This window comes from Notolepis coatsorum (assembly GCF_963971535.1).
Source record: "Notolepis coatsorum genome assembly, chromosome: 4".
NCBI lineage: Eukaryota > Metazoa > Chordata > Actinopteri > Aulopiformes > Paralepididae > Notolepis > Notolepis coatsorum.
Window position 1 is genome coordinate 115,768,488 of NC_140168.1, and position 23,785 is coordinate 115,792,272.

At 46.4% G+C, this 23,785-nt stretch overlaps 1 protein-coding gene and 1 long non-coding RNA gene across 2 annotated transcripts in view; both read left to right on the forward strand.

The window, feature by feature from the left end:
* The first annotated feature begins 9,133 nt into the window (after positions 1–9,133).
* Positions 9,134–20,375, forward strand: LOC311226324. The gene is made up of 3 exons (XR_014619542.1): positions 9,134–9,203; positions 14,587–14,656; positions 19,422–20,375. It is a non-coding gene; the product is annotated as an uncharacterized lncRNA (long non-coding RNA).
* A 1,153-nt stretch (positions 20,376–21,528) lies between these two features.
* LOC311226662 (uncharacterized protein) overlaps positions 21,529–23,785 on the forward strand; it is a 107,050-nt gene continuing 104,793 nt past the window's right edge. Inside the window, exon 1 of the mRNA XM_084312078.1 lies at positions 21,529–21,658. The gene's annotated coding sequence lies outside the window, so the exon portion shown is untranslated. The remainder of the gene's footprint in view (positions 21,659–23,785) is intronic.

The window sequence follows — 23,785 nt, forward strand, 5'->3', positions numbered from 1 at the left end:
GGGTAGTTTCTGGTATTTTCTGGTATTTTCTGGTACTTTGGGGTGATTAGTAGGACCCGTCGTGAGGACTTCTTCCGCCACGGTCTGGGCCCCAAGCACGGCGTACAGAGCTGTCTTTATGGAACGGACTTCTCTTTCCCAGGTTCCCCCGAAGTGAGGGGCGTTCGGGGGGTTAAACTGGAATTCGACCTGATAGGGAGCGAGGTGGGTCTTAAGTTCTGGGCCCATGGCCTGGAAACTCTCTCTCAGTTCTCTTTCTCCGCCTTTTGATGTTTGTCCCTTGATCAGACAACAACGCAGACGGTTTTCCTTTTCTTGATATAAATCTCCGGAAGGACATGAGGAATGAATCCGTACTCATGGTCTGAAGGAGTTCTATATGTACTGCTCGGGTGGTCATGCACTTGTATACAATGCCCCACCTCTTCTCTGTCCCTCTTCCTTTCTTAACGTAGAGCGGGCCGAAGCAGTCCACGCCCGTGGAGTGAAAAGGCTTCTCGCCGAGTCGGAGGCGGCAGGGAGGCAGGTCGGCCATCATAGGTATACTGGGCTGTGCTCGCCACTTGCGACTAGACAGGTCCGCTGGAAGCGACGTACTGCTTCTCTTCCTTGCAGTATCCAGTAACGACGTCGGATCTCAGCGAAGACTCTCTCTGCCCCAGCGTGGTGCACATCCTCGTCGTATTTCTTTATGATAAGCTCGGTGACCTTGTGTCGACTGTTGAGGACGATAGGATACTTGACGTCATCCGTTAAGTCCGGGGCCCGTCTCAGACGACCACCCACCCTGATGAGGCCATGGGTGTCGAGCTCGGGGGCCAAGTGGAGCAGTCGGCTGTCTGAAGGGATTGGCTTTGTTCCCTGCAGGCAGTCTAGCTCATCTGGAAATGAGTCTCTTTGGGCTCGCTGTAGCAGAAGGAGTTCTGCCTCTGCCTAGTTCGATGCGTCAATGTCTGTAGTGGGGGGAACCTCAGGGTGGTGCCACAAGAATGTTTTTATCTGCGCACTCTCAAAGGTTAGGCAGTCGTCTATGTTAGGGTCAGTGGGGGCTGGGATGTGCGTCAGCCCACAGAACATAGATTTCTTGATCTCTGCCTCCTCTTGACTAGCCTCCCGTGGTGTGGGGGTAGGCCACTCCTCCTCCGGGAGCTTGAGGAACTCAGGACCGTCACTGTAGATATTGGGACGTGTGAGGTCATCTAGGGACATCCCCCGTGTGATGACATCGGCTGGGTTCTGTTTGGTGTCAACGTACCTCCAGCACGCTGATCCTACCAGGTCTTGAATCTCGGTGACTCTGACTCCCACGAAGACCTTGTATCTACAAGAATCGGACTGGATCCATGTGAGTACAGTCATGGAGTCTGACCACAAGATTGTCCATTGCACCGTTATGGTGAGTTCACGTTGTATCAGCGTGGCGAGTTGCGCGCCTACCAGAGCTGCGCAGAGCTCTAGACGCGGGATCGATTGTTGCTTGCGGGGGGCTATTCTTGAGCGAGCCAGGACGAAAGCTGTGTGTACTTCTCCTCCCTCCTCTCGGGCTCGCAAGTAAGCCACCGAACCGTAGGCTACTTCCGAGGCGTCACTGAAGACGTGCAGGTCCATCTGGCACGTCTCCAGCCGCACTGTGGGTGGGAAGTAGCTCCGGCGAATGTTCACATTTTGGAGCGAGCTGAGTTCTCTCTCCCACTCTCTCCAGGTGGAAGCTAGGTGGTCGGGTATGGGGTCGTCCCAGCCCTGTTCCTTGTCCCACAGTTCTTGCACAAGCATCTTCGCCCGAGTGGTGTGTAAGGTAGGATACACCCCAGCGGGTCGTATTGGCTTGCGAGTGTTCTGTATACGCTCCGTCTAGTGGTCGGTAGAGGGGTCGACCTTCCCTGCTCCTGGGTCAGGGGTGTGTGCTTGTAATGGAGCGAGTCTGTTTTGAAGCGCCAGACGAGGCCCAATGTCATTTCCTGTGCTTCACCTGGGGTGGTCGCCATCCAGGTCTCGCTGCTTGCTGCCTTTGTCTCTGGGGAGAGGCTGCGAAGTACTTGAGGGTCACTGCTGGCCCACTGCCTAAGATCGAAGCCGCCTTTGGTCAGGGAGGCGCGGAGCTTAAGCAGGAGGGCTTCGGCTTCTTCTGGCGTCGAGACGCTTTGTAGACAGTTGTCCACGTAGAAACTCCTCTCTACGCTTTGTCTGACCTCCTCGTCAGCTTCAGGGTCTTCTGTCACGTGTTTTTGCAGTGCGAACGTAGCACAACATGGGCTGCATGTGGTGCCGAAGGGGAGGACCTCCCATTGATAGATGGAGGGTTGCTCATCGTTGATCCTCTCTCTCCATACGGCCAGACATTGCGCGTCCCGGGGGATTTCATTCCGGACGCGACAACCCCTTGGTCCGTGGCCAGCCAGCGTTCCACCCTGCGGGAAGCGATTCCCATGACGCAGCATGGTACCCCCGTTTCCCGGGTGCCGCGCAACCTGCACACGGCGGAGTACGTTTTTGTTCGCCACGACGCGCACCGTGGGCCCCTACGCCCCCCTTACGATGGCCCGTTTAGGGTCCTGCGACACACGGTAATAAGGACCTCATGGTCGATATGGGCGGTAGGACGGAGACTGTGTCAATAGACAGGATCAAGCCCGCTCACGTAGACGTTTCCCAACCTTTGGAGTTGGCCCTTCCGCCCCGCAGGGGTCGTCCGCCGTTGCCCCCGGAGCCGCCTCCCACAGAGCCACCGGCAGCCTCACCGATGCCAGTGCCCCCGGGTGTCGGGGAGGGTACGGGCGCTTGCGACGCTTTCCCCTCTCCGCCCCCGGTTTTCCGCGCTCGCCGAGGCCGTTTCATGCCCCCGGTGTGATATATGGTACTCGGGTTCGATTAAGAGCACCGTGTTGAAGAGTGTTGTGATCGACTAATGATGTCTGTTGTACATTCCTGACCTGACGCTCACTAAACCTGTTGCTGTGGCTACCAACTGAGCTTGTGTGTGTTGTCAAGTTATTGCTATACGGAACCCAGTCAAAACTACAACATGGTGTCAGAAGTGGCTGAATCGTCACTCTACGCACGCCGACCTCACGGATTATAAAACCCAGCGGATTTGCGGAGTGAGTGATGAACTTTTGTTGAGCTAGTTGTTGCTAACGCTAGCAATAGCGTCTGGACGTGGCAGCAGAGCACAGAACAGAGGAGATGGAGCAGCTCAAACCACCGTCATCGCTGCTACTCACGGGACACCTGGCCGAGAATTGGCGCAGGTGGGAGCAGCGTTTTCAACTGTATATGACAGCCTCTGGAGCAATTGCAAAGGATGAAGAAATTAAAGTGGCCATACTGTTACACACAATTGGTGAAGATGCTTTGGATGTATTCAACACGTTCACATTTGTTGGGGGTGACGATAAGAAAGTGGATGCAATCCTCGAGGCTTTTGAAACATATTGCAGCCCACAGAAGAATATTGTTTTTGAACGGTACCAGTTCTGGTCCCATTCTATGGCTGATGGGATGACAGTGGACAAGTTTGTCACGGAACTGCGCCAGAAGAGCAGAAACTGTGAGTTTAAAATAAGTGAGAACGAAATGATCAGAGATAAATTGGTGTTCAGCCTGAATAATGCTGCTCTGAAAGAAAGGCTACTGAGGGAGAAGAATTTAACCCTTGAGAAAGCAGTAGATGTGTGCAGAGCATCAGAAGCTGCGAGGAGCCAGATGCAAGCTATGCAAACAACACAGGCTGTGGGGGAATCATATGTGCAAGCCATAAGTAGAGCTCCAGCTCAACCAGAGAGGGGAAGATTCTACAAAGACAGGAGGACAGAAAAGAAAAACAGAGAGTGGATTGCACAATGCAACAAGTGTCGGAGAACACATGAACCACGCCAGTGTCCAGCTTATGGTGCTGTATGCCACAAATGTAACAGGCAAAACCATTTTGCGAGGATGTGTTCCACACCAGCTGACAGGACGGGCACCCAAACATACAGAACAGTAATGAGACGTGGTGTCCACGACATTGAGACTGAGGTAGATGTAGACTCACTGTTTATAGGTACTGTGTCATGTGTGGAAGTTGATGCAGTCACTAAAAGTAAAGACACTGCATGGGACACTATGGCCAATGTGAGGAATGTCCCGGTCAAATTCAAGATTGACACGGGGGCGGATGGAAACGTGCTGCCTATGTCCATTGTAAAGACATTTCCAGGTCATATCCAGCTACAGCCCACAAGAACAGTGCTGGTAGCGTATGGAGGGAACCGTCTGAAGTCTGAAGGGACCGTGACACTGATGTGTGAAACTGCTAAGGCTAAAGCCAAGCTTGATTTCTATGTGATCAACCAGTCAACCGTGCCGATCATGGGCAGAGAGGCAAGTGAAGTACTGCGGCTTGTGAAACGAATTGATGCACTTGAGAAGACACCTCCAGCCACAACAGATAAGCTGAAGAGACCTCCAGCCACTAAAGAGGAGTTGCTGGAGATGTACCCATCTCTCTTCTGCGGGCTGGGTGAGTTCCCGGGTGTACATCACATACACATTGACCCGGCAGTTACACCTGTGGTACATGGGTGCAGGAAGATTCCCCTTGCTGTCCTGGACAGGCTGAAGGTCACACTGCGCCACCTTGTGGAAGCAGATGTAATAACCCCTGTGAATGACCCAACAGCATGGGTGAGCACACTGAGCAGTTTGGTGATCACAGAAAAAAAAAATACTCAACTCAGGGTGTGCTTGGACCCCTCTGATCTGAACAAGGCCATACAGAGGCAACATTACTCCATTCCCACTCTAGGCGATGTCTGCTGCAAACTTGCAGGGAAATCTATCTTCACCATTCTGGATGAGAAGGATGGATATTGGCAAGTGAAACTGGATGAGCCATCATCTGAGCTGTGTACATTCAACACACCATGGGGCCGCTACCGCTTTAAGAGATTGCCATTTGGCATCAAGTCAGCCAGTGAAGTGTTTCAGCAGAAGAACAGTGAGACCTTCGGTGACATAGAAGGTGTACATATCATAGCTGATGACATGATAATCGCTGCATCCTCAGACCAAGAGCACGCTGAAATCCTCCAGCAGGTCATGAAGAGGGCACAAGCTGCCAATGTCAAGTTCAACAAAGACAAAATCCAGTTCAAAGTCGACACAGTGAAATACATGGGCCACATCATCACACCAGAGGGTGTTAAACCTGATGATGCAAAGGTGATAGCCATCGCCAACATGCCGGCACCGGAAGACAAGAAAGGCCTCCAGAGATTGGTAGGCATGACAAGATACTTGGCCCAATACATTCCAGGGGAAGCCACAATAACTGCTCCTCTGAGACAGCTGCTGAGAAAGGAGGCAGCATGGCAGTGGGCCCATGAACATGAAGCAGCGCTGGAAAGCCTGAAGGCTGCTCTCATTCAAGCCCCAAGTCTCAAGTTTTATGACAAACACAAACCCTTGACGATCCAAGCGGATGCGTCTAAAGATGGATTGGGGGCGTGTCTTCTACAGGAAGGCTACCCGCTGAGCTATGCCTCCCGAGCATTGTCAGACACAGAGAAAAACTATGCTCAAATAGAAAAGGAGCTGTTGGCGATTGTGTTTGCAGCCAAGCGGTTCCATCAGTACATATATGGGCAGACAGTGAGTGTGCAGTCGGATCATAAACCTCTGGAAGTCATCTTTAAGAAACATCTAAGCAAAGCACCAGCTAGACTACAGCGGATGCTTCTCCAGCTGCAGTGCTATGATCTTGAAATCACATACACTCCAGGAAAAGACATGCATGTTGCCGACACACTCTCTCGTGCAGTGGTGAAAGGGCACGTTGGAGATCTCACTGAGAATCTGTTTGAGGAGAAAGTGGTGTATGCGATGGAGGCCACAGATGCGTTGAGTGAAAACATGCTCAAGCAACTCCAGGAAGCAACTGCAGCAGACAAAGTGTTGCAGGCAGTGATACAAGCACACCAAAAGGGCTGGCCAGAAAGGAGACAACGCTGTGATGGCATATTGCACCAATACTGGCCGATGCGTCACATAGTGAGCATCAGAGATGGTGTAGTAAAAACGGAAGACAAGATCATCATTCCTCAGAGCATGAGAGCAGTAATCATGGATAAATTGCATCTTGCACACCAAGGTGTCCAGCGAATGAAAGCCCATGCCAGGAAGGTCCTATACTGGCCAGGAATGGCACAAGACATAGAGAAAAAAGTGGAAATGTGTGCCACATGTCAACAGATGCAGCCACAAAACCAAAGAGAACCTCTCCAGTCACATGAGATACCAGAACTGCCATGGATGAAACTGGGGACTGACATATTTGAGCTGCATGGACAATCCTATCTAGTGATTGTTGACTACTTGACCAAGTACCCAGAAGTGCTAAACCTACCAGACAAGACTGCCCACTCAGTCATACAAAGGCTGAAGTCAGTCTTCTCCAGGCATGGGATTCCCAAAGAGCTAGTGTGTGATCATGTTCCTTTTGCGAGCTGTGAGATGCAGAAGTTTGCTGCAGAATGGGGAATAATCAAAATCACACACTCTAGCCCTGGATATCCACAGTCCAATGGCCTTGCAGAGAGTATGGTCAAAATGGTGAAACGCACACTGAAGAAGGCAGCTAAAACAGGCACTGACCCGCATCTGGCTTTGCTGTCATTGAGAAACACACCGGTGACAGGCCTAGATGTCTCCCCAGCGCAGATGTTGATGGGACGTGTCCTGAGGAGCCCGCTGCCGTGCACCAGCGCAGTGTTGCAGCCATCCACCCCAAGTAACATACATAACAGGCTACAACACCTGCAGGCACGACGGGAGAAGTACTACAATGTGGGTACCAGACCACTATCTGTACTGACTCCTGGAACCACAGTACACATGAAAACAAGGCAAGGCTGGAAGGCTTCTGTCGTGTTGAGCAAGAGAGTAGAGCCACGCTCTTACAGTGTGGAATCACCGGCTGACGTGATCTTCAGGAGAAACGGATGCCACCTGAGGACGGTTCATCCAAGTCTGCTTGAGAATGCTGATCCTGAGTATGCTGATCCTGAGTCCATCGACCAGCCAGAAACTCTGCGGGACGAGCCATGGACTCTGCGGGATGAGCCGCCTGCCCAGAACCAGCCCTCCCAGTCCAGCACGGGCGACTCCCCTACATGCCGCACCAGATCTGGGAGAGCTGTCGTGCCGCCTGTGAGATACAGCGACAGCGATTATGACACGAGCCAACGCTGAAGGTTGAGCTCCACCGGTGGGCTATGTTCTGGAACCTCTGGCCCCAAGCAACTGATACTGACAATATGAATTTATTATTTGTTACATTATTCCTGTTGGTAAGCTATTGGGAAAAGCGATTGAAGTATTTTGCTAATTTCTGGTCTGCAGTAAGAGAGTAATAACTTTTACTAAAAGTAATAACTTTTCCTTAAGAAAGGGGGATGTGATATATGGTACTCGGGTTCGATTAAGAGCAGCGTGTTGAAGAGTGTTGTGATCGACTAATGATGTCTGTGGTGCATTCCTGACCTGACGCTCACTAAACCTGTTGCTGTGGCTACCAACTGAGCTTGTGTGTGTTGTCAAGTTATTGCTATACGGAACCCAGTCAAAACTACAACACCGGGTGTCGTGGATGGCGCGAGCACTTACGCCGCTCCGCCCTCCCCGCCCCCGGCTTTCCGCACACGCAGAGGCCGGGCAATTGTTCCCCCATGCCGGGGGGGTTTTGACTATGGGTGAATTCTGGGGGGGCTTGTGTAGTGACTGTACATAATTCACACAGAACTGTTGTTGGGAATAGTAGTTCCCCCCGAACGATATATAGTGTGGCACTTCCTGCCACCGGCATTCTTTCTTACTATCGACTCGACTACGTCGATTTGTTGTTACGCTGATGATTAATAAAGGAATTAGGTTTAACTTCGAGACACCGCCTCCGACTCCTTTCTCTCAGCGCTACAATACTGGATATGAACAGCAGTATTATAGGCCTACACTTGGTCACCAACCCGTCGATCTTGATCGACTGGTCGATCTTTGAGACTGTCCCTGTAGATCTTTCCATGAAAATCAAAAATACAATTTTTTTTTTTTTTTTTTTAGATCTTACCCTGAGAGTCCACATTACAGTTCTACCTTTGTTTTGATGTGAAAAGTGATGCTGCACTTAGCACTGACTGAGAAAGTACACATACAGCCAGGGGTGCAGTCGTAATATGGGCGGAGGCCAAACGGTATCATATTATTATGCAAAGTCTAGGCACTTATCACCTAGACGTTGCATAATAATAGGATGCGCGCACTTTGGAGCCCAAACGCCGTTTGACCGCGGTTGCCCAGCACTGCACCACTGCATACAGCTCTACCTTTGTTTTGATGTGAAAAGTGATGCTGCACTTAGCACTGGCTGAGAAAGTACACATACAGTTCTACTTTTGTTTTGATGTGAAAAGTGATGCTACACTTAGCACTGACTGAGAAAGTACACATACAGTTCTACTTTTGTTTTGATGTGAAAAGTGATGCTACACTTAGCACTGACTGAGAAAGTACACATTACAGTTCTACTTTATAAAATGCTAATTGTAAATATGTTTGTCAATGTTAATAATATGAGAAAGTCCACATTACAGTTCTACTTTTGTTTTGATGTGAAAAGTGATGCTGCATAAGATGACTGCACTTAGCACTGACTGAGAAAGTACATAATAGTTCTACTTTGACGTTTTAATGTTGGACCAAAGCATTGCATGTAATTAGAATACAGGCAAATAAGTCATTTAGTTTAAAGTACAATCTTGGCTGTCTTTTTCTCTCAACGCTTCAATAGGTAGATCTTGCCTTCACCAAAAAAAAAAGTGATCTTGGGCTTAAAAAGGTTGGTGACCACTGGCCTACAGGCTACAGCAGTATTGTACAGCCAGTAACTATACTTTTGCTCACACAATATCTTGAATGAATGAGTTTAATTATTTCGAACATAAATTGAAAATAAATAATAAAAACAAGTAATAAACAGATAAAAAAAAAATACATATTTGCATTATCTTGTATGTCACGGGCTGGAAATCTACAGTGCTCCCTCTGTCCTGCGGGGGGCGGCAACACGCCTAAAGTAGACGCGCAGTCCGCCGGAAGAAGAAGAAGAAGCAGCAGCAGCAGCACAAGAAGAAGCACAACACCGCTAACTAGCAGCTCCGGTCTCCGCGGTGAGTCTTTATTATTATTATTAACACGCCCGTCGTTAGTTGACTGAAGACACGTCCTTCGTGTGAGTGTGTTCAGACGGTAGCTGAGTGTGTTCAGACGGTAGCCGTGTCTCTCTCTCTCTCTCTCTCGGTGACACCGGCAGCAGGGAGTGTGTTCAGACGGTAGCCGTGTCTCTCTCTCTCTCTCTCTCTCTCTCTCTCTCTTGGTGACACCGGCAGCAGGGAGTGTGTTCAGACGGTAGCCGTGTCTCTCTCTCTCTCTCGGTGACACCGGCAGCAGGGAGTGTGTTCAGACGGTAGCCGTGTCTCTCTCTCTCTCGGTGACACCGGCAGCAGGGAGTGTGTTCAGACGGTAGCCGTGTCTCTCTCTCTCTCTCTCGGTGACACCGGCAGCAGGGAGTGTGTTCAGACGGTAGCCGTGTCTCTCTCTCTCTCTCGGTGACACCGGCAGCAGGGAGTGTGTTCAGACGGTAGCCGTGTCTCTCTCTCTCTCTCTCGGTGACACCGGCAGCAGGGAGTGTGTTCAGACGGTAGCCGTGTCTCTCTCTCTCTCTCGGTGACACCGGCAGCCGTGTCTCTCTCTCTCGGTGACACCGGCAGCAGTGATGATCGGCTAACTGCAGCTAGCCAGCTGAAGAGCTGACCCTGAACACCATGACCACTTCCAGGGGCTTCATGCAATGGATGCAATCCTACCTTGAGGGGAGGGAACAGATGGTGGAGGTAAACGGTACCCTATCCCCCCCCCCTCACAGTGAGCTGTGGTGTTCCACAAGGAAGCATACTAGGACCGCTACTGTTCCTAATTTATGCAAATGACATGTCGTCAGCTTGTGACTGCAACTTGTTCCTGTTTGCGGACGACTCAGCCCTGCTGGTCTCTGACAAGAACAAGTTACAGGTTGAAAAAACCCTCAGCTCGGAACTAGGCAGAATCTGCATATGGCTCGCCGATAACAAACTATCATTACACATGGGCAAAACAGAGTCCATTCTCTTCGGTTCAAATAACAAACTCAGCAAGACCGACGGCTTCTCAGTTACAGTGGGTGACAATATTGTCACAAGGAAAGATGAAATTACCTACCTGGGTTCCATCCTAGAGGCTAATCTCTCCTGTGACAAAATGGCATCCAATGTAATAAAAAAAGTCAACCAACGAACTCGATTCTTGTACCGGATCTCCTCTCTGGTAAACAAGAATACCCTGAAGACTCTAGCAGGAGCACTCATTCAAGGGTACTACGACTATGCTTGCACCTCATGGTACCAAAGCACCTCAAAGGCGCTAAAAACAAGATTACAAACATCACAAAACAAACTGGTCAGACTACTGCTTGACCTTACTCCTAGAACCCACCTCACCCCTGCCCACTTTGACAACCTAGGATGGCTTAGAGTAGACGACAGAGTACAGCAACTTGCAATGGGCCTGGTCTACAAGATACACTACGCGACCAAGGTACCCATGTACATGTCAAAATACTTCCCAAAGGTCAGTGAATACCACGATCACAACACCAGAGGGAGCTCCACAAATCATGTTAAACCCAGATTCGGCTCAAATAAGGGACTAAACACGTTTCGCAATTATGCCACATCAATGTGGAACGCCCTACCCAAAGCTGTAAATGAATGTGGATCACTACCCACTTTCAAAACCTCTCTCAAGGGACACCTACGGGAGACTGCAATTCAACACTGGCCCCTGTAAATATCCTAACCCAACCCCCTCCAATGTACAGTCATTTACCTAGTATGGTTTTGTCAATAGTCCAATGTACAATTTTGTTTGTTTGTACAGTGTCTCCCCCCCCCCCTCAATGTACAGTTTTACTTGTTTATACAGTGTGCCCCCCCCCCCCCCCCCCCCCCAACCACCTCCAATGTAAATTACCCAGTATGGTTGTCAATATCCCAATGTACCCAACCCCCCGGGCCCCCACCCAACCTCCTCCAATGTACAGTTTCTACGTCAAATGTATATACTCCCTTTTCTTGACTCCTTCTGTATCACAAACAGTACTGTATTTGCAAATCTGGTATGTCATAAATGTATAGATGTAGCAGTACTGACTATCTGTATGTCATGTATGTCATATATGTCCTGATGAATTGAAAATGGGGGACCCTGATGTAAACAAGACGAAAGTCTTTCTCTGGTCTGCATCCCCTTAACAATTGTGTGTATTGAGCTGTACTGTATTGTACCCATTCTGCAATCTGTTAATAAAGTTTTCAATCAAGCCCGGACAGACCCTCTGAATTTCATAAAAGTCAGTCAAAGCTTACCAAAAGCACGAGCAGTGAACTCCAAGCCCACGTGACTGAACTCAAACTAGAAAGAAACAGACTAAGAAATGACGTAAACTCCATGATTAAAAACTGCAAAAAAAAAATTCATCAATGACAAAACTGAGAAACAAAAATAAACCACGTGAACTTTGGAAATTACTCAATAATCAACTAGGCTGCAGTAAAAAACTTAAAACCAGGTTCTCAAACATAAACATAAAGACGGACAACACGCTCATCACAGACAAACTGGATGTAGCCAATTACTTAAACACTTTCTTCACAAACATAGCCACAACACTGGTAAACAAACTACCCTCCCACTCAGGGCAGTATGGGGTAGATCACATAGTAGCATACTACAAGAACCTAGGCGTCCACAAAGACGATTTCAAACTGGAAATGGTAACTACAGATGAGGTACTCAATAAACTGAGCGCCCTCCAACCGAACAAGGCCACTGGCCATGACAACATCCCCTCCAAATTCCTCAGAGACGCAGCAGCCGCCATCACCCCAGTCATCACACACATAATAAACCTCTCCATAAAACAGGGACACGTCCCCAAGGACTTCAAAATAGCGAGAGTAACACCCCTGCACAAAAAGGGCAGCAAATTAGACCCAGGCAACTACCCCCCTGTTTCTATCCTTACATCCATCTCGAAAGTCATGGAAAAAATAGTATACGAACAGGTCGAAAAGTACCTTACGGATAAAAATCTAATCTACGAATTCCAATCTGGCTTCAGAACATCCCACTCCACTGACACATGCCTTCTCTATTTGAACGACCACATCAAGCAAGAGGTGGACGCGGGCAAATACTGCGGCATGGTCATGCTAGACCTACAAAAGGCCTTCGACACTGTCAATCACACCATTCTGATTGACAAGCTAAAAGCAATTGGTTTTGATAGTTTATCAGTGAGCTGGATACAATCCTACCTGGAGGGGAGAGAACAGATGGTGGAGGTAAACGGTACCCTATCCCCCCCCCCCCTCACAGTGAGCTGTGGTGTTCCACAAGGAAGCATACTAGGACCGCTACTATTCCTAATTTATGCAAATGACATGTCGTCAGCTTGTGACTGCAACTTGTTCCTGTTTGCGGACGACTCAGCCCTGCTGGTCTCTGACAAGAACAAGTTACAGGTTGAGAAAACCCTCAGCTCGGAACTAGGCAAAATCTGCATATGGCTCGCCGACAACAAACTATCATTACACATGGGCAAAACAGAGTCCATTCTCTTCGGTTCAAATAACAAACTCAGCAAAACCCACGGCTTCTCAGTTACAGTGGGTGACAATATTGTCACAAGGAAAGATGAAATTACCTACCTGGGTTCCATCCTAGAGGCTAATCTTTCCTGTGACAAAATGGCATCCAATGTAATAAAAAAAGTCAATCAACGAACTCGATTCTTGTACCGGATCTCCTCCCTGGTAAACAAGAATACCCTGAAGACTCTGGCAGGAGCACTCATTCAAGGGTACTACGACTATGCTTGCACCTCATGGTACCAAAGCACCTCAAAGGCACTAAAAACCAAATTACAAACATCTCAAAACAAACTAGTCAGACTACTGCTTGACCTGACTCCTAGAACCCACCTCACCCCTGCACACTTTGCCAACCTAGGATGGCTTAGAGTAGACGACAGAGTACAGCAACTTGCAATGGGCCTGGTCTACAAGATACACTACACGACCAAGGTACCCATGTACATGTCAAAATACTTCCCAAAGGTCAGTGAATACCACGATCACAACACCAGAGGGAGCTCCACAAATCATGTAAAACCCAGATTCGGCTCAAACAAGGGACTAAACACGTTTCGCAATTATGCCACAACAATGTGGAACGCCCTACCCTAAGCTGTAAAGGAATGTGAATCACTACCCACTTTCAAAAACACTCTCAAAGAACACCTACGGGAGACTGCAATTCAAAACTGGCCCCTACAAATGTCCTAACCCAGTTGTACAATAAAGACCAAGCATGGCTTTGTCAGTATTCCAATGTACAGCCCCACCCAACCCCACCCCACCTACCCAACCTCCTCCAATGTACAGTTTCCATGTCAAATGTATGTCAGTATTCCAATGTACAGTGTCCCCCCCCCCCCCTACCCAACCCCCCCCCCCCACCTCCAATGTACAGCCCCACCCCACCTACCCAACCTCCCCCAATGCACAGTTTCTATGTCAAATGTATATACTCTTCTTCTGGATTTTTTTAATATCACAAACAGTACTGTATTTGAAAATCTGGTATGTCATAAATGTATAGATGTAGCAGTACTGTCTATCTGTATGTCATGTGTGTCATATGATGAATTGAAAATGGGGGACCCTGATGGAAACAAGACGAAAGTCTTTCTCAGGTCTGCATCCTCTTAACAATTGTATGTATTGAGCTGTACTGTACTGTACCCATTCTGCAATCTGTTAATAAACTTTTCAATCAATCAATCAATCAAACCCCCGGACCACACAACCGGCGCTCTGATCCCAGTACTGATCCATAGAAGAGCGACACACTGACGTTAAAGGCATATCGTATATATGTCATAAATGGAACAGTACTATATACCTGTATGTCATGTATGTCCCTATGCCATAAATGTCATGTATGTTGTGTATGTCATACATGTCACTATGAATTGAAAATGGGGGACCCTGATGTAAACGAGACGAAAGTCTTTCTCTGGTCTGCATCCCCTTAACAAGTGTGTGTATTGAGCCGTACTGTATTGTGTATTGTACCCATTCTGCAATCTGTTAATAACATTTTCAATCAATCAATCAAAGGCGGGACATTGAGTTTAAATGGATTGATACAACAAGGCCCGACCAGACCAATAACGTCAGTATCCAAATGTAAACAAAGTGGGTAGCCAGACACGTCGTCCTTCTCTAGTTGACCGACTGAGCTGTTGATACAACAAGGACTAACGGAGAGACGTATGAGTTTTTAATAGTGTCGGCTGTATTCTGTGGCTGTAAAGGTTTTGTTTATACATTGGTGATGTTTGTGAACAATGGAGTCAAACTGATCTTATTTGTATCTATTTTATTTCTAAAGGGTTAAGAACAATATAAATCAACTCCAGACCAAACTCTTCTAGAATGTCAAAACAGCCCACATTGATACGGTAGGAAAACATATGTGTAACTGAGGGGTACAATTCCCTGACTGTATTAAATAAGTATGGTATCATTAAACCACTACTGTCTTATGTACATTACTACTGGCCATACAGTACACAGGTATATGTGATGAACACTTCCCACAATGACACGGTTCCACACAATCTTGGTTAGAATAATATTTATTAGCAGCAATAATAGGGGTGGGACGATACATCGATCCAGATCGATACATCGATGTAATTATCAACAATCGAATCGGATCGATGCGATGTAATAAGATCGATTCATATCGATACTCTTATTTTGAAAATCCTGTGGCGAGTCTCATATCCGCCCAAGAACAACAGCAGTAGCTCCGTGTGTGTAGATGTTACAGCATAGCATTCTCCCTTTCTGTGTGTGTGTGCGCGCGTCTTTGGAAAGACCAGATGAGGTCAGAGGAGTTTGATGTTTAAATGTTATTTAAACATAAACAATATAATACATAATAAATGTAGGCCTATACATGATCATGCAACATCAACAAATTGTTGTAGGAACGGTTTGGGAGAGGGAGGTTGTGAGTTTTGAGTTCCAAAAAAATGTAGCTTAAAGTTTAAAGCTCAATATATAAAAACGTGGCACTTTACAGTGAACAGGAGGTCTATTTGTATTAAAAACAATAGATTGATTTTCCTTTAAATGTCTGGAAGAGCTCAAAAATACAAATGTCAAATGATATTTTCATTACCTTTTTTTTGTTGATCGAAATGTTACTGATTGTGTTAAATGGGCATATGATATCATCTCATATCGATCGCAGGCACCTGAATCTAATCGTATCGTATTGTATCGTGAGAGACTTTTGTGATATCGGCAAATATCGTATCGTTGTCCAAAGAATCGATATCGTATCGTATCATGATGAAACTGGTGATTCCCACCCCTAAGCAATAATAGTAAATTACATTACTTGGTCGCGCTTGTAAGGCGAAGAATGTGCGTGAGTAAATCAAGAGCGTAAGTCCATTAGAATAGTACGCAGGAGATAGTAAATACCACCTGTATCAATAGGAATTATATCTATGGTACACTAGTAGGGCAGCGGGAGATACTAGTAGGGTCCCTCCGGTTGTAGGCCAGCAGGGGGAGGAAATGTTCGAATGCCGTAGAACTACAATGCAGGAAATAATAATAACTGTCAATATTCATACAATTCAGTCAATAGAATTACAAAAACGAAAAGTGTGAATAAGCTTTACTAACCACTTTGGCCTGCTTGCAGCTCAATGGGAGGGGGTTATCTTCAAAACTCTAGTACTTTAGTCTTTTAGCTTTTGGTAAATAAAGTGCACCAATCTGCTGCGCTATCTTCTCCAACATGTCTGGACACGTTCTGCCAGATCTGCTCAAACTACGGCAAGTCAGAGCGTGAGACAGGACGTGATACGTCACATGAGATAAAATGAAATATAAAAATAAACATGCGCCCTCTATAGGCGACAGCTGCATTTACACAGTGAACAAGTGACATTATTATAATAAATATTTACAATGAATGATCTTAATATTAACCAGTAGCCTACTGCCATAAATAAAGTAAGGTAAAATATAATTACAATGAACTTAAATAAAGTCAAATAAAGAGAGAAATAATTGAACACAAGCACAAGGCTTCGACTTGTAACGGACTTAGAAGTAGAGCTGCCGCGGTATTGATGTTTTCCTTACCGCACAAATTTGCTAAATATTTCCTACCGCCGCGGTATTACCGCACACAAAAAAAAAAAAAAAAAAAAGTGAATGCATTTTTTTTGTAGTCTACTCTTTATAGCATATAGCCTGCCTCTAGTCTAAATGTCTATCTTTAGAGGATGACTTTGCAGCATGAATATTGTTTGGGATTCGGCATGCACGCATTCGCTATTAAAAGTGAAACACGGATTCGAAGTCTCCCCTCTGTGTCGCGGGCAGGTGTGGTAGCGGCGCGCCCGCCGGTTACCCCCCCCCCGACCCTTTCTTCTTATTATTATTATTATTATTATAACGTTACTACTTATGATTACAAAGGCATTCGTTTTGTGGCATTGACGTTATATAGTTACACGTTCGTATTTACCGGACCATAGCAAGGCAAGCGTTACTCAATTCATATCTTAGTTCCTTTCTTTGCTCAGAGCGTGCCGAGTTGTACCCATTCTGCGGTCTGTTAATAAAGTTTTCAATCAGACAAGTGTATAGAACGAAGGGCTTTTATTATAACATTTCGTTGCAGTAAAATCATTATGCCTCGTTCCCTGAGGAGCGACGGTAATCGACTCCGGACTCCGGTCTCCGGTGGGAGCTAACGTACTATTAGCCGTGTTGTGACTGAGCTCTGATCAATGGCTGAGATTCAGGAAGTAAAAGCACTGCAAGATGCTCCAAAGTGTGACGCGTCTCTCTTCTGAGCAATCAGTGGTCTGCAATGTTTCACGTGACTTTTCTGGTACCCAATAGGGTCGCTTGGAACCTCGATAGAGGAGTAGGGTATATCTGCAGAGCCGCAAGCCCAACGAGAGGAGAAACTTTATTTATTATTATAAAAAAACAGCAGTGATGCGGTATTCAGCCTACACTTGCGGTGGACATGATGTAACAGCGATACCGCGGTAATGTGGTAATCGCGGCAGCTCTACTTAGAAGCCCCCTCATCAAGCTCACTTTACAGTCTTACTTTCCTAACCTTTCTTGCACCAAAGTCATCTATGACGTCATCATAAGACAACTGTTTTGAGACCACATGATTTATGCTTATGATAGAAATAGAAAGTCCACGGAGACATTCTTGCACCATAGTAGATCTCGGGTAAGATTTGGTGAGCTTGAGCTTAGAGCTTCTTTCAGCAGCAGCCCCTGTAACAGGAAGAGCCACAGAGAGTCTCAGAGCAGCCCCTGTAACAGGAAGAGCCACAGAGAGTCTCAGAGCAGCCCCTGTAACAGGAAGAGCCACAGAGAGTCTCAGAGCAGCCCCTGTAACAGGAAGAGCCACAGAGAGTCTCAGAGCAGCCCCTGTAACAGGAAGAGCCACAGAGAGTCTCAGAGCAGCCCCTGTAACAGGAAGAGCCACAGAGAGTCTCAGAGCAGCCCCTGTAACAGGAAGAGCCACAGAGAGTCTCAGAGCAGCCCCTGTAACAGGAAGAGCCACAGAGAGTCTCAGAGCAGCCCCTGTAACAGGAAGAGCCACAGAGAGTCTCAGAGCAGCCCCTGTAACAGGAAGAGCCACAGAGAGTCTCAGAGCAGCCCACATGTTGGGGTACATGGGGTCAGCTTCTTCTCATGCAGAAAGGTCGAGAGTTCCATTAATGGGAAATGTAATTAAACAGTCATTACAATGAAATGTAGATTTACATGTACAGAGTCCAATAAAGCAGTAAACTGCAGTGCAATACTAATATAGCATAATGGGAAATGTATTTGGCATTGACATTAATGATATGCACTTTAAAACACTGATGTAACTATATATATATATATATATATATATATATATATATATATATATAACTCACTTTAGAGACTATGAACGGTAACACAACAAACCAAAGGCTTACTACAACAATTAATTATAAAGGAGATGAAAAGGAATAGCATTTTTTTATTACAGGGTAAACGGATGTCAATAAAAATGTAGCCTATGGTATGACACAGGACTGAAACACCTGCAGAATATACCTAATTTCCCTGATGATGACTGGTACTAGTTTTCTTATTTTTATTAGTTGTTATGTAGCCTACTTTTTTATGTAGGCTACTGTTATGCATGCAGTAGCCACTAGTCTGTATTTTAGCCAACGTTACTGTCATCCAAAAGTAACCTAGAAAGGTAACATTACACTCTGTTCCACTAGTCAACAATTAATTTCATCACATTAACGTTACTGTACCTGCCCTTTTCGTGTTGTTCCTCTGCTTCTTTTTCTTCCCTGAGTTTGAGTCTTTTCGACATGTTTATTACTGTAGAATATCCTGTTAACGTTCGAAAGCCCTTATATGGTCTGTCCATCACTTCGCCCTCGTCTGTCGGCCTAACTCTGTATTTTTGACACATCGTTGGAAAGCTAAAATGGCCGCAGTTTGATTGACACACTACTCAACTTATTACATGCTTCCAGTCTCGGGTTACAAGGCCGAACAGCGAACAATCAATGAGCGTCGGTTTCGGACAAGTGACCACAAGTGAATATTGACAGTTTTTGTAGCCAATGAAATTCTGGAGCTAATGGTACAGTATATTACGCGAGGGCTGTTCTGTTCCAAAAAAATTATAAAAATTAGATGGAAGATGTCCGAAGACACAACGTGTCAAAGGCAGGGCTGTACGCTAAGCTTTTTCACTAGGGGCACACTTGCCCCTAAATGAGAAATTTAGGGGCAAAGAATATTTTTTAGGGGCAAATTTTTAAATAACTATTTTACCATTATAGTAGGGCTGGGCGATATGGCCTCTAAATGATATTGCGATATTTTTTGGCCATATCACGATACACAATATATATCGCAATATTTTGACATTTCCTAAAGCACTTAAAATGCTTGATTTAACCCTTTGATGCATACAGTCACGCCAATATGATGATTATAATAAGTCCCTGCAACATATGTTTGCATTATTAAACCATGAAGATGCTTTAAAAAATAATTTAATGAAAATGTACTAAGAGTAGTCTACTGACACACTAATAAAAAAATGTATTTACATCTAAGACTATTTATATAAAAACTCTTGGGTGCCCTTTTTTTGCACAGTACTGTGTTTTCTATCCACTTTAGCCAAACACACACACACACACACATATATATGCTGATCCTGAGTATGCTGATCCTGAGTCCATCGACCAGCCAGAAACTCTGCGGGACGAGCCATGGACTCTGCGGGATGAGCCGCCTGCCCAGAACCAGCCCTCCCAGTCCAGCACGGGCGACTCCCCTACATGCCGCACCAGATCTGGGAGAGCTGTCGTGCCGCCTGTGAGATACAGCGACAGCGATTATGACACGAGCCAACGCTGAAGGTTGAGCTCCACCGGTGGGCTATGTTCTGGAACCTCTGGCCCCAAGCAACTGATACTGACAATATGAATTTATTATTTGTTACATTATTCCTGTTGGTAAGCTATTGGGAAAAGCGATTGAAGTATTTTGCTAATTTCTGGTCTGCAGTAAGAGAGTAATAACTTTTACTAAAAGTAATAACTTTTCCTTAAGAAAGGGGGATGTGATATATGGTACTCGGGTTCGATTAAGAGCAGCGTGTTGAAGAGTGTTGTGATCGACTAATGATGTCTGTGGTGCATTCCTGACCTGACGCTCACTAAACCTGTTGCTGTGGCTACCAACTGAGCTTGTGTGTGTTGTCAAGTTATTGCTATACGGAACCCAGTCAAAACTACAACACCGGGTGTCGTGGATGGCGCGAGCACTTACGCCGCTCCGCCCTCCCCGCCCCCGGCTTTCCGCACACGCAGAGGCCGGGCAATTGTTCCCCCATGCCGGGGGGGTTTTGACTATGGGTGAATTCTGGGGGGGCTTGTGTAGTGACTGTACATAATTCACACAGAACTGTTGTTGGGAATAGTAGTTCCCCCCGAACGATATATAGTGTGGCACTTCCTGCCACCGGCATTCTTTCTTACTATCGACTCGACTACGTCGATTTGTTGTTACGCTGATGATTAATAAAGGAATTAGGTTTAACTTCGAGACACCGCCTCCGACTCCTTTCTCTCAGCGCTACAATACTGGATATGAACAGCAGTATTATAGGCCTACACTTGGTCACCAACCCGTCGATCTTGATCGACTGGTCGATCTTTGAGACTGTCCCTGTAGATCTTTCCATGAAAATCAAAAATACAATTTTTTTTTTTTTTTTTTTTAGATCTTACCCTGAGAGTCCACATTACAGTTCTACCTTTGTTTTGATGTGAAAAGTGATGCTGCACTTAGCACTGACTGAGAAAGTACACATACAGCCAGGGGTGCAGTCGTAATATGGGCGGAGGCCAAACGGTATCATATTATTATGCAAAGTCTAGGCACTTATCACCTAGACGTTGCATAATAATAGGATGCGCGCACTTTGGAGCCCAAACGCCGTTTGACCGCGGTTGCCCAGCACTGCACCACTGCATACAGCTCTACCTTTGTTTTGATGTGAAAAGTGATGCTGCACTTAGCACTGGCTGAGAAAGTACACATACAGTTCTACTTTTGTTTTGATGTGAAAAGTGATGCTACACTTAGCACTGACTGAGAAAGTACACATACAGTTCTACTTTTGTTTTGATGTGAAAAGTGATGCTACACTTAGCACTGACTGAGAAAGTACACATTACAGTTCTACTTTATAAAATGCTAATTGTAAATATGTTTGTCAATGTTAATAATATGAGAAAGTCCACATTACAGTTCTACTTTTGTTTTGATGTGAAAAGTGATGCTGCATAAGATGACTGCACTTAGCACTGACTGAGAAAGTACATAATAGTTCTACTTTGACGTTTTAATGTTGGACCAAAGCATTGCATGTAATTAGAATACAGGCAAATAAGTCATTTAGTTTAAAGTACAATCTTGGCTGTCTTTTTCTCTCAACGCTTCAATAGGTAGATCTTGCCTTCACCAAAAAAAAAAGTGATCTTGGGCTTAAAAAGGTTGGTGACCACTGGCCTACAGGCTACAGCAGTATTGTACAGCCAGTAACTATACTTTTGCTCACACAATATCTTGAATGAATGAGTTTAATTATTTCGAACATAAATTGAAAATAAATAATAAAAACAAGTAATAAACAGATAAAAAAAAATACATATTTGCATTATCTTGTATGTCACGGGCTGGAAATCTACAGTGCTCCCTCTGTCCTGCGGGGGGCGGCAACACGCCTAAAGTAGACGCGCAGTCCGCCGGAAGAAGAAGAAGAAGCAGCAGCAGCAGCACAAGAAGAAGCACAACACCGCTAACTAGCAGCTCCGGTCTCCGCGGTGAGTCTTTATTATTATTATTAACACGCCCGTCGTTAGTTGACTGAAGACACGTCCTTCGTGTGAGTGTGTTCAGACGGTAGCTGAGTGTGTTCAGACGGTAGCCGTGTCTCTCTCTCTCTCTCTCTCGGTGACACCGGCAGCAGGGAGTGTGTTCAGACGGTAGCCGTGTCTCTCTCTCTCTCTCTCTCTCTCTCTCTCTCTCTTGGTGACACCGGCAGCAGGGAGTGTGTTCAGACGGTAGCCGTGTCTCTCTCTCTCTCTCGGTGACACCGGCAGCAGGGAGTGTGTTCAGACGGTAGCCGTGTCTCTCTCTCTCTCGGTGACACCGGCAGCAGGGAGTGTGTTCAGACGGTAGCCGTGTCTCTCTCTCTCTCTCTCGGTGACACCGGCAGCAGGGAGTGTGTTCAGACGGTAGCCGTGTCTCTCTCTCTCTCTCGGTGACACCGGCAGCAGGGAGTGTGTTCAGACGGTAGCCGTGTCTCTCTCTCTCTCTCTCGGTGACACCGGCAGCAGGGAGTGTGTTCAGACGGTAGCCGTGTCTCTCTCTCTCTCTCGGTGACACCGGCAGCCGTGTCTCTCTCTCTCGGTGACACCGGCAGCAGTGATGATCGGCTAACTGCAGCTAGCCAGCTGAAGAGCTGACCCTGAACACCATGACCACTTCCAGGGGCTTCATGCAATGGATGCAATCCTACCTTGAGGGGAGGGAACAGATGGTGGAGGTAAACGGTACCCTATCCCCCCCCCCTCACAGTGAGCTGTGGTGTTCCACAAGGAAGCATACTAGGACCGCTACTGTTCCTAATTTATGCAAATGACATGTCGTCAGCTTGTGACTGCAACTTGTTCCTGTTTGCGGACGACTCAGCCCTGCTGGTCTCTGACAAGAACAAGTTACAGGTTGAAAAAACCCTCAGCTCGGAACTAGGCAGAATCTGCATATGGCTCGCCGATAACAAACTATCATTACACATGGGCAAAACAGAGTCCATTCTCTTCGGTTCAAATAACAAACTCAGCAAGACCGACGGCTTCTCAGTTACAGTGGGTGACAATATTGTCACAAGGAAAGATGAAATTACCTACCTGGGTTCCATCCTAGAGGCTAATCTCTCCTGTGACAAAATGGCATCCAATGTAATAAAAAAAGTCAACCAACGAACTCGATTCTTGTACCGGATCTCCTCTCTGGTAAACAAGAATACCCTGAAGACTCTAGCAGGAGCACTCATTCAAGGGTACTACGACTATGCTTGCACCTCATGGTACCAAAGCACCTCAAAGGCGCTAAAAACAAGATTACAAACATCACAAAACAAACTGGTCAGACTACTGCTTGACCTTACTCCTAGAACCCACCTCACCCCTGCCCACTTTGACAACCTAGGATGGCTTAGAGTAGACGACAGAGTACAGCAACTTGCAATGGGCCTGGTCTACAAGATACACTACGCGACCAAGGTACCCATGTACATGTCAAAATACTTCCCAAAGGTCAGTGAATACCACGATCACAACACCAGAGGGAGCTCCACAAATCATGTTAAACCCAGATTCGGCTCAAATAAGGGACTAAACACGTTTCGCAATTATGCCACATCAATGTGGAACGCCCTACCCAAAGCTGTAAATGAATGTGGATCACTACCCACTTTCAAAACCTCTCTCAAGGGACACCTACGGGAGACTGCAATTCAACACTGGCCCCTGTAAATATCCTAACCCAACCCCCTCCAATGTACAGTCATTTACCTAGTATGGTTTTGTCAATAGTCCAATGTACAATTTTGTTTGTTTGTACAGTGTCTCCCCCCCCCCCTCAATGTACAGTTTTACTTGTTTATACAGTGTGCCCCCCCCCCCCCCCCCCCCCAACCACCTCCAATGTAAATTACCCAGTATGGTTGTCAATATCCCAATGTACCCAACCCCCCGGGCCCCCACCCAACCTCCTCCAATGTACAGTTTCTACGTCAAATGTATATACTCCCTTTTCTTGACTCCTTCTGTATCACAAACAGTACTGTATTTGCAAATCTGGTATGTCATAAATGTATAGATGTAGCAGTACTGACTATCTGTATGTCATGTATGTCATATATGTCCTGATGAATTGAAAATGGG